Source organism: Nycticebus coucang, chromosome 4 (genome assembly GCF_027406575.1).
Source record: "Nycticebus coucang isolate mNycCou1 chromosome 4, mNycCou1.pri, whole genome shotgun sequence".
Lineage (NCBI taxonomy): Eukaryota > Metazoa > Chordata > Mammalia > Primates > Lorisidae > Nycticebus > Nycticebus coucang.
Window position 1 is genome coordinate 30,030,323 of NC_069783.1, and position 15,317 is coordinate 30,045,639.

The window sequence follows — 15,317 nt, forward strand, 5'->3', positions numbered from 1 at the left end:
GGGGAGATAGTTTCATTTTGTATATGTTGATCAGGGAATCCTTTCAAAATCAAGATAGAAAAATCTGGCAGTTAGTTGGAAACTAGATTGTGTTCCCTTTGTTCTTTCAGGCAGCAAGGAAGGCACCTGTCTGAGTAACCTTCCCCACCAGGCTTCCCAGAGTTCTAACATTCTAACTGCAGATCTTCAGGAGGGAGTGAGTGGTGCAGTGTGCAGCACTCCCCAAACTTATTTGATGGTGGAACTCGTATTTGCTAGTTATCAGAAACACTGTAAAACACCACACTGTGATAGTTACAGCCTAGCATGTATCAGCCTCCTGAGTGCCCCTAAGTTTTAGCACTTGCTCAATTCACTTTGTGTCTTGGTTGGTTTTGTGCTGCTATAAAAAAAAAAAAAATCTGAGACTGAGTCATTTATGAAGAAAAAAATTTATTTCTCACAGGTTAGAGCTGTGAAATGCCAGATCAAGGTGCTGGCATTAGGCCTGGTGAGGGACTTCTTGGTGAGTCCTTACAGGGCAGCGGGTGCAAGGGTAAGCTGTGCGAAGCCTCTTCTATAAGGGCCTTCATCCCATTAATAGAGGAACCTGAATCCCACATATATTGGGAACTTGGCATCCCTTACTATCTCTGGTACTCTGGCTGGGGCGGCAGCAGGGATACTTTTCAACTCTAATCTGCTTTCATTAAATTCTTGGTAATTGTTCTGAATTTCACTTCCTACCTTATTATTAAGCTAATGAGCCCTTCTTAATCCTCTTATTATCGGGGAGACTACTATGGGGCAATAGAGAGGGGTTGCACTCCAGTGTTGCAGAGCCAACAATAAATTGAAGTTTGGATATCCCTGCTGCTGAACACATTACCAACCACCCTTTTTCCCAGGAAAGTCTCACTGGCTGCCGTCTCTTGTATTCAAGCTATACCTTCACATGCCTCTCAAGCTCCCTTTGTCTCTTCTTTGATTACTGTCCTGGCTCACCATAACCTCCACCACCTCTTCGCCTCACTTCTCAACTACATATGGCATATCCTGTAGTCTTTCTACAACCACAATAGCTAATCAAAGGCATTTTCTGATGGTCCCCTCCCCTAAGCAGAACTTTGCTGCCGGCATTGATTTTATAGGCCATTTTTTCCCTGTTAGTATTTGAAGGATACTATAGCTACACTGCTTTCTCTCATTCTGATGTCTCCTCCATGAAGCCCTAATGTTGTCTAACTTCCCACACTCAAGTTTCCCTCAGAGGAAGAATCTGATGAGGTTAGTTGGTCACAATCCTATATGGAGAGTTCCTATCTCCTCAGGTACCTGATTCTCATTCATCATTCTGGCCAAGGACAAAACTCAAAATGCTGCAGGCCATAAAGAACTTCCCATTTTGCTTAGGAAGAAGAGGGAGAGGTGGAAAAGCCAGAAAGATTAACAGAAGCATACAATTATACTGCTTGTTGGCACATTTAGGATACTTTACTGCCGAATCACCTTTGACAAAAAGACAATGAAGACAGGTCACGTAACATGTTTCAGGTCACACAGGGATCGGCAGAGTATTGACCAGGACAGGTCTTGACCACTCCAAATCTACTCAACAATACCAGCTCCCACCTGATAAAACAGTTAACTTTCACCCTTTTGACCACAACTCACTAAGATAGATATTTTGTACACACATGTATAACTTTTACATACCCCTTACTATATATGTGCATATATATTGGGTGCTGTGTGTATATATAGTGCCTTATAAATTATAATCTCTTTACATATGGTAGCTCATTTAATTCTCACAAGATCCTGAGGTAGGTGCCTTTATTATTTCCCTTTCACAAATGAGTCAGCTGAAGCACATAAGTTGTCCAAAATAGCCAAGCCAGGATATGAATACAAACGTGTGGCTCCAGAGTCCATGCCTTAATCACTTCACACACAGTCATGTGTTATGTTTCTGTATACAGACATATATGTCACGTGTACCCTTCATGATATTTTCTAATTTTATTTCATTTTTTAATTGACTGAAAACCACTAAATTGATTTATAACCAATGTTTTAAAAACATTTGAAAAACATTGCTAAACTAACCAAGTCAGATTCCCTTCTTAGACTTTTTTAGAAAAGAAGGAAACTAAATTAAAAACATAGTTATAAATTGGTCATCAAGTAAAAGAGAATATTCCAAGTTTCTGCCTCACAGGAAGATAATTATAATATTAGCACTTGGGAGAGAAAAGAAAAGATGGAAAAATTATTCTCACATTGTATTAGTGAGTAAATATGCCTACAGGTGAGACATGGCAAAACAGTTCCCTAAACCTTGAGCCACCATTATTAGTGCACATTTGAATTATATTTAAGTCAGCCAATCCTATCTATAAGAAAACTATCAAATTCAACAAAGATCTGCCACATTAATAAGACTAGTGTAACACCTCTTCAGTTCTTTCTATTTTGAGATTGTTCTAAGCACTTTACATGCAAGTTAACTCATTTATTAAGCCTCACAATCCTATAACATGGGTGCTATTAATAAGCCTATATAGACACTTCGGGATTTGGCCAAGATCACACAGATAATAAATATAAGTTGGTTTTCAAACCTACACAGCTGTATCCAGACTCTATTATTCTGTCTCCCACTCAATGTTTAAGCCATTGTGCTGGGTACTACACTGCAACCTCCAAAGCAAAATAACTGATAACTTGTATAATAATCGAGTAAGTAACATAAGATCTTTTGGACGGATGCAAAGAGAAAGCCAGCTCAATGCTCAGCCCAAATCAAATATTAATTCATCAACAGGCAAGAATGTTTCCAAGGATAGTGTCTTTGTTCACCTAACTCCATTGCTATTATAATACTTTTTTTTTATTGTTAAATCATAGCTGTGTACATTAGTGCAATCAAGGGGTACAATGTGCTGGTTTCATATACAATCTGAAATATTCTCATCAAACTGTTCAACGTAGCCTTCATGGCATTTTCTTGCTTATTGTATATAGAATTTGTATTCTGCCTTCAGTAAGTTTCGCCTGTACCCATTCTAAGATGCACCATAGGTGTGGCCCCACCCATTACCCTCCTTCCACTCTAACCTCCCCCCTCCCTTCCCCTTCCTTGGCCTTTCCTCATAGTCTTGTGCTATGGTTGGGTTGTAGCCTTCATGTGAAAGCCATAAATTAGTTTCATAGTAGGGCTGAGTACATTGGATACTTTTTCTTCCATTCCTGAGATACTTTGCTAAGAAGAATATGTTTCAGCTCCATCCATGTAAACATGAAAGAGGTCGTCTCCATCTTTAAGGCTGCATAATATTCCATGGTATACATGTACCACAATTCGCTAGTCCATTCGTGGGTCGATGGGCACTTGGGCTTCTTCCATGACTTAGCAATTATGAATTGGGCTGCAATAAACATTCTGGTACAGATGTCTTTGTTATATTGTGATTTTTGGTCTTCTGGGTATAAACCTAGTAAAGGAATTAGAGGATCAAATTGCAGGTCTATTTTTAGGTCTCTAAGTATTCTCCAAACATCCTTCCAGAAGGAACGTATTCGTGTGCATTCCCACCAGCAGTGTAGAAGTGTGCCCTTTTCTCCACATCCATGCCAATTTCTCTGGTTTGGGGATTTTGTTATGTGGGCTACTCTTACTGGGGTTAGGTGATATCTCAAAGTAGTTTTGATTTGCATTTCTCTGATGATTAAGGATGATAAGCTTTTTTTTTCATGTGTTTGTAGATCATGTGTTTGTGTGTCTGTCTTCTTTAGAGATGTTTCTCTTCAAGTCCCTTGCCCACCCTGAGATGGGATCACGTGTTCTTTTCTTGCTAATACATTTGAGTTCTCTGTGGATTCTGGTTATTAGACCTTTATCAGAGGTATAACCTGCAAATATTTTCTCCCATTCTGAGGGCTGTCTGCTTGCTTTACTTACTATGTTCTTGGCTGTGCAGAGCTTTTTAGTTTGATCAGGTCCCAGTAGTGTATTTTTGATACAATTGCCTGGGGAGTCCTCCTCATAAAATATTCACCCAGGCCAATTCCTTCAAGAGTTTTCCCTACACTTTCTTCAAGTATTTTTATAGTTTCATGTCTTAAGTTTAAATCTTTTATCCAGTGAGAGTCTATCTCAGTTAATGGTGAAAGGTGTGGGTCTAGTTTCAATCTCCTACAGGTTGCCAGCCAGTTCACCCAGCACCACTTGTTAAGTAAGGAATATTTTCCCCACTGAATGTTTTTTTTTTTTTTGTAGAGACAGAGTCTCACTTTATGGCCCTTGGTAGAGTGCTGTGGCATCACACAGCTCACAGCAACCTCCAGCTCCTGGGCTTAAGCGATTCTCTTGCCTCAGCCTCCCAAGTAGCTGGGACTACAGGCGCCCGCCACAACGCCCGGCTATTTTTTTTTGTTGCAGTTTGGCCGGGGCCAGATTTGAACCTGTCACCCTCGGTATGTGGGGCCGGCGCCTTACCGACTGAGCCACGGGCACCACCCCCCACTGAATGTTTTTAATTGGCTTGTCAAAGATCAAATAATGGTAAGTAGCTGGATTCATCTCTTGGTTCTCTTATTCTGTTCCAGACATCTACTTCTCTGTTTTTGTGCCAATACCATGCTGTTTTGATCACTGTGGATTTATAGTACAGTCTCAAGTCTGGTAGCGTGATTCCTCCTGCTGTGTTTTTATTGCTGAGTAATGTTTTGGCTATTCGAGGTTTTTTTCTGATTCCATATAAAATGAAGTATTATTTTTTCAAGATCTTTAAAATATGGCAATGGAGCTTTAATAGGAATTACATTAAAATTATATACTGCTTTGGGTAGAATAGACATTTAACAATGTTGATTCTTCCCATGGAGCCATGAGCATGGTATGTTTTTCCATTTGTTAACATCTTCAGCTATTTCTTAAAGTTTCATACTTCTCTTTGTAGAGAACTTTCACATCCTTTGTTAGGTATACTCCCAAATATTTTATCTTCTTTGGCACTACTGTGAAAGGAATAGAGTCCTTGACTGTTTTTTCGGCGTGGTTATTGTTGGTATATATAAAGGCAACAGATTTATGGGTGTTGATTTTGTAGCCTGAGACATTGCTGTATTCCTTGATCACTTCTAAAAGTTTTGTAGTAGAATCCCTAGTGTTTTCCAGATACAGGATCATATCATCTGTGAAGAGTGAAAGTTTGATCTCCTCTGACCCTATGTGGATACCCTTGATCGCCTTTTCTTCCCTAATTGCAATGGCTAAAATTTCCATTACAATGTTAAAGAGCAATGGAGACAATGGGCAACCTTGCCTGGTTCCTGATCTAAGTGGAAATGATTCCAATTTAACTCCATTCAATACGATATTGGCTGTGGGTTTGCCTGTAGATGGCCTCTATTAGTTTAAGAAATGTCCCTTCTATACCAATTTTCTTAGGTGTTCTGATCATGAAGGGATGCTGGATATTATCAAAAGCTTTTTCTGCATCAATTGAAAGAATCATATGGTCCTTATTTTTTAGTTTATGTGCTGAATTACATTTATAGATTTATGTATATTGAACCAGCCTTGAGACCCTAGTATCAATCCCACTTGGTTGTGGTGTATAATTTTTTTTATATGTTGTTGGATTCCTTTTGTTAGGATCTTATTGAGTATTTTAGCATCAATATTCATTAGCGATATTGGTCTATAATTTTCTTTTCTTGTTGGGTCTTTCCCTGGTTTGGGGATCAAGGTGATCTTTGCTTCGTAGAATGTGTTGGGTAATATTCCTTCTTCTTCTATATTTTGGAAGAGGTTTAGTAATATAGCTACTAGTTCTTCTTTAAAGGTTTGGTAGAATTCTGACATAAAGCCATCTGGTCCTGAGCTTTTCCTTTTAGAGAGATTTTGTATAGTTGATGTTATTTCAGAACTTGATATAGGCCTGTTCAACATTTCCACTTCATTCTGGCTAAGTCTTGGTAGGTGGCGTACTTCCAGGTATTGGTTGATTTCTTTCAGACTTTCATATTTCTGAGAATAGAGTTTCTTGTATTATTCGTTAAGGATGTTTTGAATTTCTGACGGGTCTGTTGTTATTTCATCGTTACCATTTCTGATTGATGAAATTAGAGATTTTACTCTCTTTTTCCTGGTTAGGTTGGCCAAAGGTTTATCTATTTTATTGATCTTTTCAAAAAACCAACTTTTGGACTTATTGCTGTGTCATATAATTCTTTTGTTTTCAATTTCATTTAATTCTGCTCTGATTTTGATTATTTCTTTTCTTTTTTTTTTTTTTTTTTGGCCGGGGCTGGGTTTGAACCCGCCACCTCCGGCATATGGGACCGGCACCCTACCCACTGAGCCACAGGCGCCGCCCGATTATTTCTTTTCTTATACTGGGTTTGGGGTTGGAGTGTTCTTCCTTCTCCAGTTGCTTGAGATGTCCCATTAGGTTATTAACTTCCTCTTTTTCCGTTTTCTTGAGGAAGGCTTGCAGTGCTATAAATTTCCCTCTTAGGACTGCCTTTGCAGAAGTTCTGATAATTTGTGTCTTGGTTGTTGTTTTGTTCCAAAAATTTGGTGATTTCCTTCTTAATCTTGTCTATAACCCATGTATCCTTCAGCATAACATTGTTTACCTTCCATGTTTTTGTATGGGTGTGCAGGTTCCGGTTGTTATTGAGTTCAACTTTTATTCCGTGATGGTCTGAGAAGATACAAGGAATAATTTCTATTTTTTTTAATTTGCTGAAGTTAGATTTGTGGCCTAGGATGTGGTCAATTTTGGAGTATGTTCCATGGGCTGATGAGAAGAATGTGTATTCAGTTCTGTTAGGATGAAATGTTCTGTAGATGTCTGTTGAGTCCAGATGTTGAATGGTTAAGTTTAAATCTAAGATTTCTTTGCTTCGCTTCTTTTTGGAGGATCTATCCAGCACTGCTAAAGGGGTATTGAAATCTCCAACTACTATGGAACTGGAGGAAATCAAGTTGCTCACATCTGTTAGAGTTTCTCTTATAAATTGAGGTGTGTTCTGGTTGAGTGCATAAATATTAATATTTGAAATCTCATCATATTGAGTATTACCTTTCACAAATATGAAGTGTCCACCCTTATCCTTCCTTATTTTGGTTGGTTTAAAGCCTATTGTGTCTGCAAATAGGATTGCAATGCCAGCTTTTTTCTGCTTTCCATTTGCCTGGAGTATAGATGACCATCCCTTCACCTTGAGTCTATGTTTGTCTTTTTTTTTTTTTTTTTTTTGTAGAGACAGAGTCTCACTTTATGGCCCTTGGTAGAGTGCCATGGCCTCACCCAGCTCACAGCAACCTCCAACTCCTGGGCCCAAGCGATTCTCTTGCCTCAGCCTCCCGAGTTGCTGGGACTACAGGCGCCCGCCACAACGCCCGGCTATTTTTTGGTTGCAGTTTTGGCCAGGGCTGGGTTTGAACCCGCCACCCTTGGTACATGGGGCCGGCGCCCTACCGACTGAGCCACAGGCGCTGCCCCTATGTTTGTCTTTTAATGTAAGATGCGATACTTGTATGCAGCAGATATCTGGCTTGAGTTTTTGTATCCAGTCAGCCAACCTGTGCCTCTTTAGAGGACAATTTAAACCATTCACATTAATTGAGAATATTGATAAGCCTTTTGAGCATCTGGTGGACAATTTTAATCCTTTTGTGACTATGGAAGTTGGAATTTGATCAAAATTTTCTGGGTGGGTTTATTTTTGTGGTGGAGGATTATGCTGGTGTTTATGGAGGATAGGTCTGAGAATATCCTGGATAGCTGGTTTAGTTATGGCAAATTTCTTCAACATGTGAATTTCATTGAAGTATTTAATTTCTCCATCATAAATGAAACTCAGTTTAGCTGGGTACAGGATCCTGGGTTGAAAGTTACTTTGTTTTAGGAGATTAAAAGTCGATCACCATTTCTAGCCTGAAAGGTTTCAGCAGAGAGATCTGCAGTTATTCTAATATTCTTCCCCTTGTAGGTGATGGTTTTCTTTCATCTGGCTGCTTTCAGAATTTCAGGTGATTTTTTTCTTTCGTCTGGCTGCTTCCTTCATATTAACTTTAGTGAAATTGATTTTGATGTGTCTGGGGGATGTCTTATTTGGGTTGAGTCATGCTGGAGCTCTGAAACTGCTATCTGAATTTCAGAATCTCTTGGCATGTCTGGAAAGTTCTCCTTCTTAATCTCATGGAGAAGAGACTCTGTGCCTTGTGAAGCCACTTCATCACTCTCGGGGATCCCTATAAGATGAATATTGATTTTCTTCATATTATCCCAGAGCTCTCTGAGAAAGTGATCTCTTTTGCCCTCATTTCTCTTCGAGAGTTTGGGAGCATTGGAAAGCTTTGTCTTCAATGTCAGAAATCCTTTCTTCTGCTTGCTCCATTCTGTTACTGAGGGATTCTACTATGAGACAAGAAGTTGCAGCCCTCAAAGATCTGTGAAACAATGTGTCAAAATCTTTGGTCATTTGGTCTGTGAATTCATTGAATTCTTGAGATATCTTTTGGGTTACTGCTTAGAATTCTAATTTGATCTTATTTGCTATCCAGATTCTGAATTCTATTTCTGACATCTCAGCTATTTGTTTGTGCATGGGATCTTGTGCTGTGTCTGCCCCATTGATCCTTCAGGGAGTTGATCTACTCTGATTATTCATATTGCCAGAGTTTTTCTGTTGATTTCGCCTCATGGTTGTTTTTCACTGTTGCCTCTGGCCGTCCTCAGAGTTGGGGAGGTGTCTCTCCAAGATTAGACCCCAGCAGGCTCACTCTATTGTTGCTGGATCTTTGTAGGGAGTGACCCTGTGTAGTTCCTCTTGGGCTGTCCCAGCTGGGGAGTTCTTGTGTGGAAGCAGCTCCGGAGTGTGACACACGTGGATCCAGCAACAGGGCGGGAGGTGGTGCGCACAGTTCTGGGAGTGCCTGGCACCCAGTGACTTTGGCACAGAGATCCCAAGGCTCCAGCAGTCTCTGGCCAGGAGAAGAGCTCTGCGCAGTGGCAGGGAGGGCTCCGGAGGGCACACAGCTACCAGAGTCCCTGGCCAGATGAGCGGGCCGGTGTGGATTTAGGGAGGGTACAGGAGGGAGGACGCAGGGTTGCGCAGCTCCCGCAGTTGCTGGTCAGGGCATGCAGAGGCCTGGCGGGTGCACGTTGCATGTCGGGGGTCACGGCACAGCTCTTATGGTGGCCCGGGTGGCGCCAAGCCCAAGAGTTTGAGGTTGCTATGAGCTGTGACACCATGGCACTCTACCCAGGGCTCCAGTGTGCCAAAACCGGTCTCACTCTGCCCCTGAGGTTTAAGGCTGTAAGGCTGCTCAGTCACTAGGTTACTAGCTCCCGCCGGATCCTTGTTCTGCAGTTATTATAATACTCTTAATTTCTGCATATTGTTATGACTTAGTATTATCACAAGTTTACATTTACAATTCATATCAATCCGAGTTAGCCCATCATTACAGTACAAACCTGTTGACTAAGTGGATTCTATTGGAAAAGATATTCTTGATTTTATGTCAAAATATCATTTTTATCTTCTACTGCCACTAACATTAGCAACAATAGTTTCCCCATTGGAGGGGAATAAATATACATATATATGCATGTATGTATATATAAATGCACACATAGTATACATACATATTTCTGTTTATATATATATACATGTACATTTTACATAAACACAGTCCAGTAATTTCACACTTTCTCTCAAGTTTTTAATATTTATTCTGTTACTCCTTTCCTGTGCTTCCCAGGCATCCTCAGACTTTTTAAACAGGGGGCCAGTTCACTGTCCCTCAGACCATTGGAGGGCTGGACTACAGTTTAAAAAAAAAAAAAAGAACAAATTCCTATGCACACTGCACATATATTATTTTGAAGTAAAAAACAAAATGGGAACAAATACAATCACACCGCCTCATGTGGCCCACGGGCCACAGTTTGAGGAACCCTGTCCTTGTTATCTTAAGATTAAAGGTTAAGAATAGCTGAATGAAAATTTTTTAAGAAGGCAATTTTAAACTGAGTAGAGGAAGATAGTTTCACTAATAGTTTCTGTTGCTTACAGAGGTCTGCTATTGTCCTTGCCCAAGAGATTTTCATAAATGCAACTCAAGAGATCATGCAAATTAACATTGTCTTTCAGATACTTTCCACAGGCACTGATAGAGCTGCCACTAGAGATTTTCTCAGAAATGGAATATTTGTGTATATAAAATGAGGTAACTTGGGGAAGGGACCCAAGCCTAAACACAAAATTCATGTTCCATACACACCCTATACATATAGCCTGATGCCAATTTATACAATATTCTCAATAATTTTGTACATGAAAGGAAGTTTGACTGGATTTTGATTGAATCGTGTGAGGTCAAGTGTAGAATTTCCCACTTGGGGTATCATGTCAGCACTCAGAAAGTCTCAGATTTGGGAGCATTTAGAATTTCAAATTTTTGGATTGGGGATGCTCAACTTGTACTCTTGCTTGTATCACCAAAGTAAAACTTAAAAAAAAAAACAAAACAAAAAAAAAAAGCAGTAAAAATTCCACTTTTAAGTTCCTGGGTCAACCTGCAATTAAACCTTTGTAATGAAGCCTAAACCTGTCAGAATTATTCTAGCGTTGGTCTAGTTTTTACTCTCCTGTTCCAACGTCTAGTATACAATGGGTTATCAATGAATGTGATAAAGATGTATCAGCTTCGTTCACATGCAAAATACTGAGATGCATGAAACTCAAATATCTGTACAAAAAGAATGCTATTTCAAATATTGTTAGTTAGACCAAATATTGTTATTAAATGATTTATAGTCTATGAGTTTAGAAGCCTTTTCACATTTAAGATGATTGGTGTATACTATGAAATACATAGGATTGTATTTACTATACTGTAAATTAATACCATCTTGGGATAGGTTCATAAATAGTATTTAAATAAACTCAGTTTATTCTAAGTTTCATCTAAGAGCAAATTCTCTTTTGAAAAATCAATGATTCAGAGTAACTCAACAATTATGGGTTAAATATTACCCCCCTCTATTTTTGTTTCTCTCTCTTTTATTTTTTAAAAGACAGAGTCTCACTTTATCACCCTCAGTAGAATGCCATGGCTTCACAGCTCATAGCAACCTCCAACTCCTGGGCTTAGGCAATTCTCTGCCTCAGCCTCCCGAGTAGCTAGGACTACAGATGCCCGCCACAATGCCCAGCTATTTTGTTGCAGTTTGGCCAGGGCTCCCTTGGTATATGAGGCCAGTGCCCTACCCTCTGACCCACAGGCACTGCCCTATTTTTCTTTCTCTTAATGTTTGCCACATGTATAATATAATAAGAATATTTTACATTTCAGGTTGGCAGCTGAGAGAGGAAGCTGGAAAGAGGCAAGTTCTTCGCACAAAGGTGGCTCTGCAGCATAATTTAGGCCTTGGCAGGGCTGTGGCTATAACACTGTACAGGATGGGTTTTCCCAAAACTGCTGGTTCTTTTAGAACTCATCAAATTGAGTTGCTCCCACCAGCTCTCCAGGAGATGAATTTAAGGCAAATCTTGTCTTTAAGGAGACTAAGAAGCTTGAAGAGGAAGGGAAACGGTGGGGATGCTCAACCTGTATTTTAACTTCAAGGTGAAGGATGGCCCTGGTGGGTAAAAAAGCCACCTCAGTGGTGGATATGAAGAACTCCAAAGGATCAGTGCTCAGCTAAGAAGGCTGACTGCACCAACACGATCACAGTGGCTTACTCCAACTCCTTGGCTTTAATAACTGGTAAGATGAATCCTCAGTTGGCCTTCTTTCAAGGCAAACAAAATCACTGGCAATGTGGGTCTGGCTATGAAGCTGCAAAATATTCAGCTTCAGCCAGGCAAAACTAAGCTACGAAGAACTCCCTTTGACTATTTTTGAAAGTCAATATGAGATACAGAGCTATAGCTCAGGTAGCATATATTTCATTGTCAGAATGTAGAGCGAAACTACACACTGGCATATTTTGTGAGACAGCTTTGTTTTTAAATTGGTATGACCATTCTTGTTTTCCCTAAGCTCTGGGTGAACAGAGCCTGATGGTATACAGCTGCTTTGCTGAGTTGTATACAACTGTGCGTTACAAAGTTAATATGGTAATTATGGTTTGGGATAAAACTAAGCTTCAGAATAAAATTAGGAAGAGTAAAATCCAAAAAGTTATGTAAATAAAGCTCTGATTATGCTTATAAAGTATATTTAGGGATTATTCTACTGAATATTCAATTTAAGAGTTTTCCTTGGGAGAACTAGTAAAGAAACAATACCAATGGCTGGTCAGTAATGAGTGTTGTGCACTTAATGACCTTAATTAATCTCTCATAATAGTGCTTAAAATTCTGCATTGATATGATAAAAAAAATCAACTTAAAAATTTTGCATTTCAAAACATTTTACATTTCATGCCATCAGAGACAGTATTTTCTTCCCAAATTAAAATAAAAGAAATATGATAACTGCTTAGGGGTGAGGAGTGTAGCTGAACACAGGCTCATTTTTAAAATAAAAATATTTAATATTTTAAAAATGGGTTTCCTTGAAAAATCTACAATTAGTCATAAAACAAAGTTAAAAATAAAGTTTGCTTTGAGATGCAGTTTTAAAATTATACTCTCATATTTAAATTTATAAAGTCTGTCTTTTGTTATAATTTTCCTTTTTCATTCATTTTTTTTCCTAATTTTTCTAATGCTAATATTATTTCTTATAATTCAGTAAGATAGAAGATAAAATAATGCTTTTGAAAGAATGTTTAATAAAAAATTAAAATAGAATAAAAAGAAATTTTACATTTCAGTAGTTCTCTTTTAAAAAAATGTGTTTTTCAAATGTCATTCTGATGACCCTATGGAGTACATAAGACAGTTATTATCATTATCTACGCAGCTAACAAGTACTAATGGTGAGATTCAAATACAATTCTTCCTAGAAAATGACCCCAAGCCTTACAGTATAGCTATGAGAAAAATGCTGACATCCTAAGACAAAGATGAAATTGGTCTTAATTTCTATGCTGAGTTTATAGAGATAGCAGGAGCCCAGTGGGGTCGGCAGCTTTTATTTTCCATAAATTGTCGGTTTTAAAATATAATTGGTGTACAGTGGCCCAAGTCAGCACGTTGTTATATACTTCTTTTGCAATTTTAGGATTCTGACTTTCCTGAATCTGTTCAACTTGGATATCCTCTCAATAAAATCCAAGTAGGCATTTTGTACACTTCACTATTTGAAGCCCAACACTGACACCTAGTGTATTAACTGATTTTCTCTTTCCTTCCTTTTTCTTTAAAGAATGGTTATAATTTAATAATAGTAAACATTTATTAAAAACATGTTATGTACATGCTATTTTAGACATATCACCTCATTTATCTGTATCAACTATGAGTAATACTTTATCATCCCTATTTCACAAATAAGGAGAAAGAGGCTTAAAGAGTTCAATCACATATTATTGCAAAAGCCAAGATTCCAGTCCACATCTGCCTGACTCTGGAGCTAGTGCACTGAATCACTATTTTTAAAGGAATCAAGGAGGACTGTGTTATTAAACAATTTAGTGTACATATATTCACTTAGAAGACATCTGCACATGCTTTAAGATTGTTGGCAAAGCTTCAGGTAGAGAAGGACAAATCTCAGGCCTACAGCATTAATTCGGCCTTCTTATTTATTTAATGTCTATTTCTATAGCAGGATGTTAGCCCTAGAGTTATCCGAGTCCTTTGCCTTCTCATTCCCGTTGAGAGTACAGAAGAGTCTCACTGAGTCTTCTGCAATAGTATGCATTGTCACTATGTTCTATTAATCCGTGTCTATCCTGATGTTAATAACACACTGTGTTGACTAATGTAGTCATAAATCAAGTAGTGTAAGATCTCAATATTTAAAAATCAAAATTGTTTTGGCTACTCTAACCTTTTAATATCCATATAAATTTTGTAATCATTTTGTCAATTTCTGTTATTACAACCCTACTAGGATATTGTGAATGACTCTATTTATAAACTTGGCTAGAATTAATGTTTTAATAATATTATGCCTTCTAATGAAGTAATACAGTATATATCTCCACTTATGTGTCTTAATTTCTCTCAGAATTGAGTTTTTTCAATGTACAATAAAGCATTTTGTTAACTTTATCCCTGAGTCTTTTATATTTTATACTACTTTAAATGCTATTTTTAATTACAACTTCCATTCATTGCAAGTAGATAGAAATAAGACTATTATATACTTTCTATCTGCAAGCTTGCTAAACTGTTATTCCTAGTAGCATTTTCATTTCCTAGACAATCATTTTTTCACATAAAAAGGCAATTTTATCCCTCCCTTAGCCATACTACATTGCCAAAAATCTTCAGCACAATGAATAAAAGCAATGAGACTCAACATTCTTGCCTTATTCTCAATGTTGGGGAAAAAGCATTCAGATTTCTACCATTCAGTATGACACCAGCTGACAGAATGAAAAAGCGAATTAGACAAATTCATAGTCACAGTTGAATATTTCAAGTCCTTCTTATAACTGATAGATTGAGCTGAAAGTCAGTAAATGTATACAAGACTTAAACACATTAGCAACTCAACTCAATTGACATTCGCTGTAGAAATAAATCCCTATCAGGCTAAGGAAATTCCTTCTATTCCTTGTTTAATGAGGGTTGTTACCTTAAATAAACATCAAATAGGATTTTCTGCATCTAGAGACATTCATTTTTTTTCTTTATTCTGTTAAAATGGTGAAGTACTTTGACTGATTTTCAAGTGTTAATCCTGGGATAAAATTCACTTGGTCATTAGGATGTCATTATTCTTTTGATATGCTAAAACAAATTTGCTTTTAAGAATGTCTACATCAGTGTTCATGAAGAATATTGCTCTGTATGTTTATTTTCTTGTAATGAGTTATTCTAAGTGTTTGTTCAACTATCAGGGTAATGCTGGACTCATGGAATAAGTTGAGAAATGTTTCATTCCGTTCTATTTTATAAAAAAGGTTGTATAAAAACAATAGTTTCTTTATTAAATATTTGGTAGAATTTGTCTTTAAACTCCTGTAGGCTAGGAATTTTCTTGGTGAGAAAGTAGTCAACATCAATTTCTTATCTTTAAGAGCTGTCAGGTTATTTCCAGTTACCTATATATATATTTTTTTTTGGGGGGGGGGTGAGGGGGAGACAGACTCTCACTCTGTCGTGGTGAGTAGAGTGCTGCTACGTCATAGCTCACTGCAACCACAAATTTCTAAAGGCTCAAGCAATCCCCTTGCCTCAGCCTCCTG

At 38.1% G+C, this 15,317-nt stretch overlaps 1 pseudogene; it reads left to right on the forward strand.

Moving 5' to 3' along the window:
- Nucleotides 1-11,370: 11,370 nt before the first annotated feature.
- LOC128584283 (sterol carrier protein 2-like) lies at nucleotides 11,371-11,914 on the forward strand (annotated as a pseudogene).
- The last annotated feature ends 3,403 nt before the right edge of the window (nucleotides 11,915-15,317 follow it).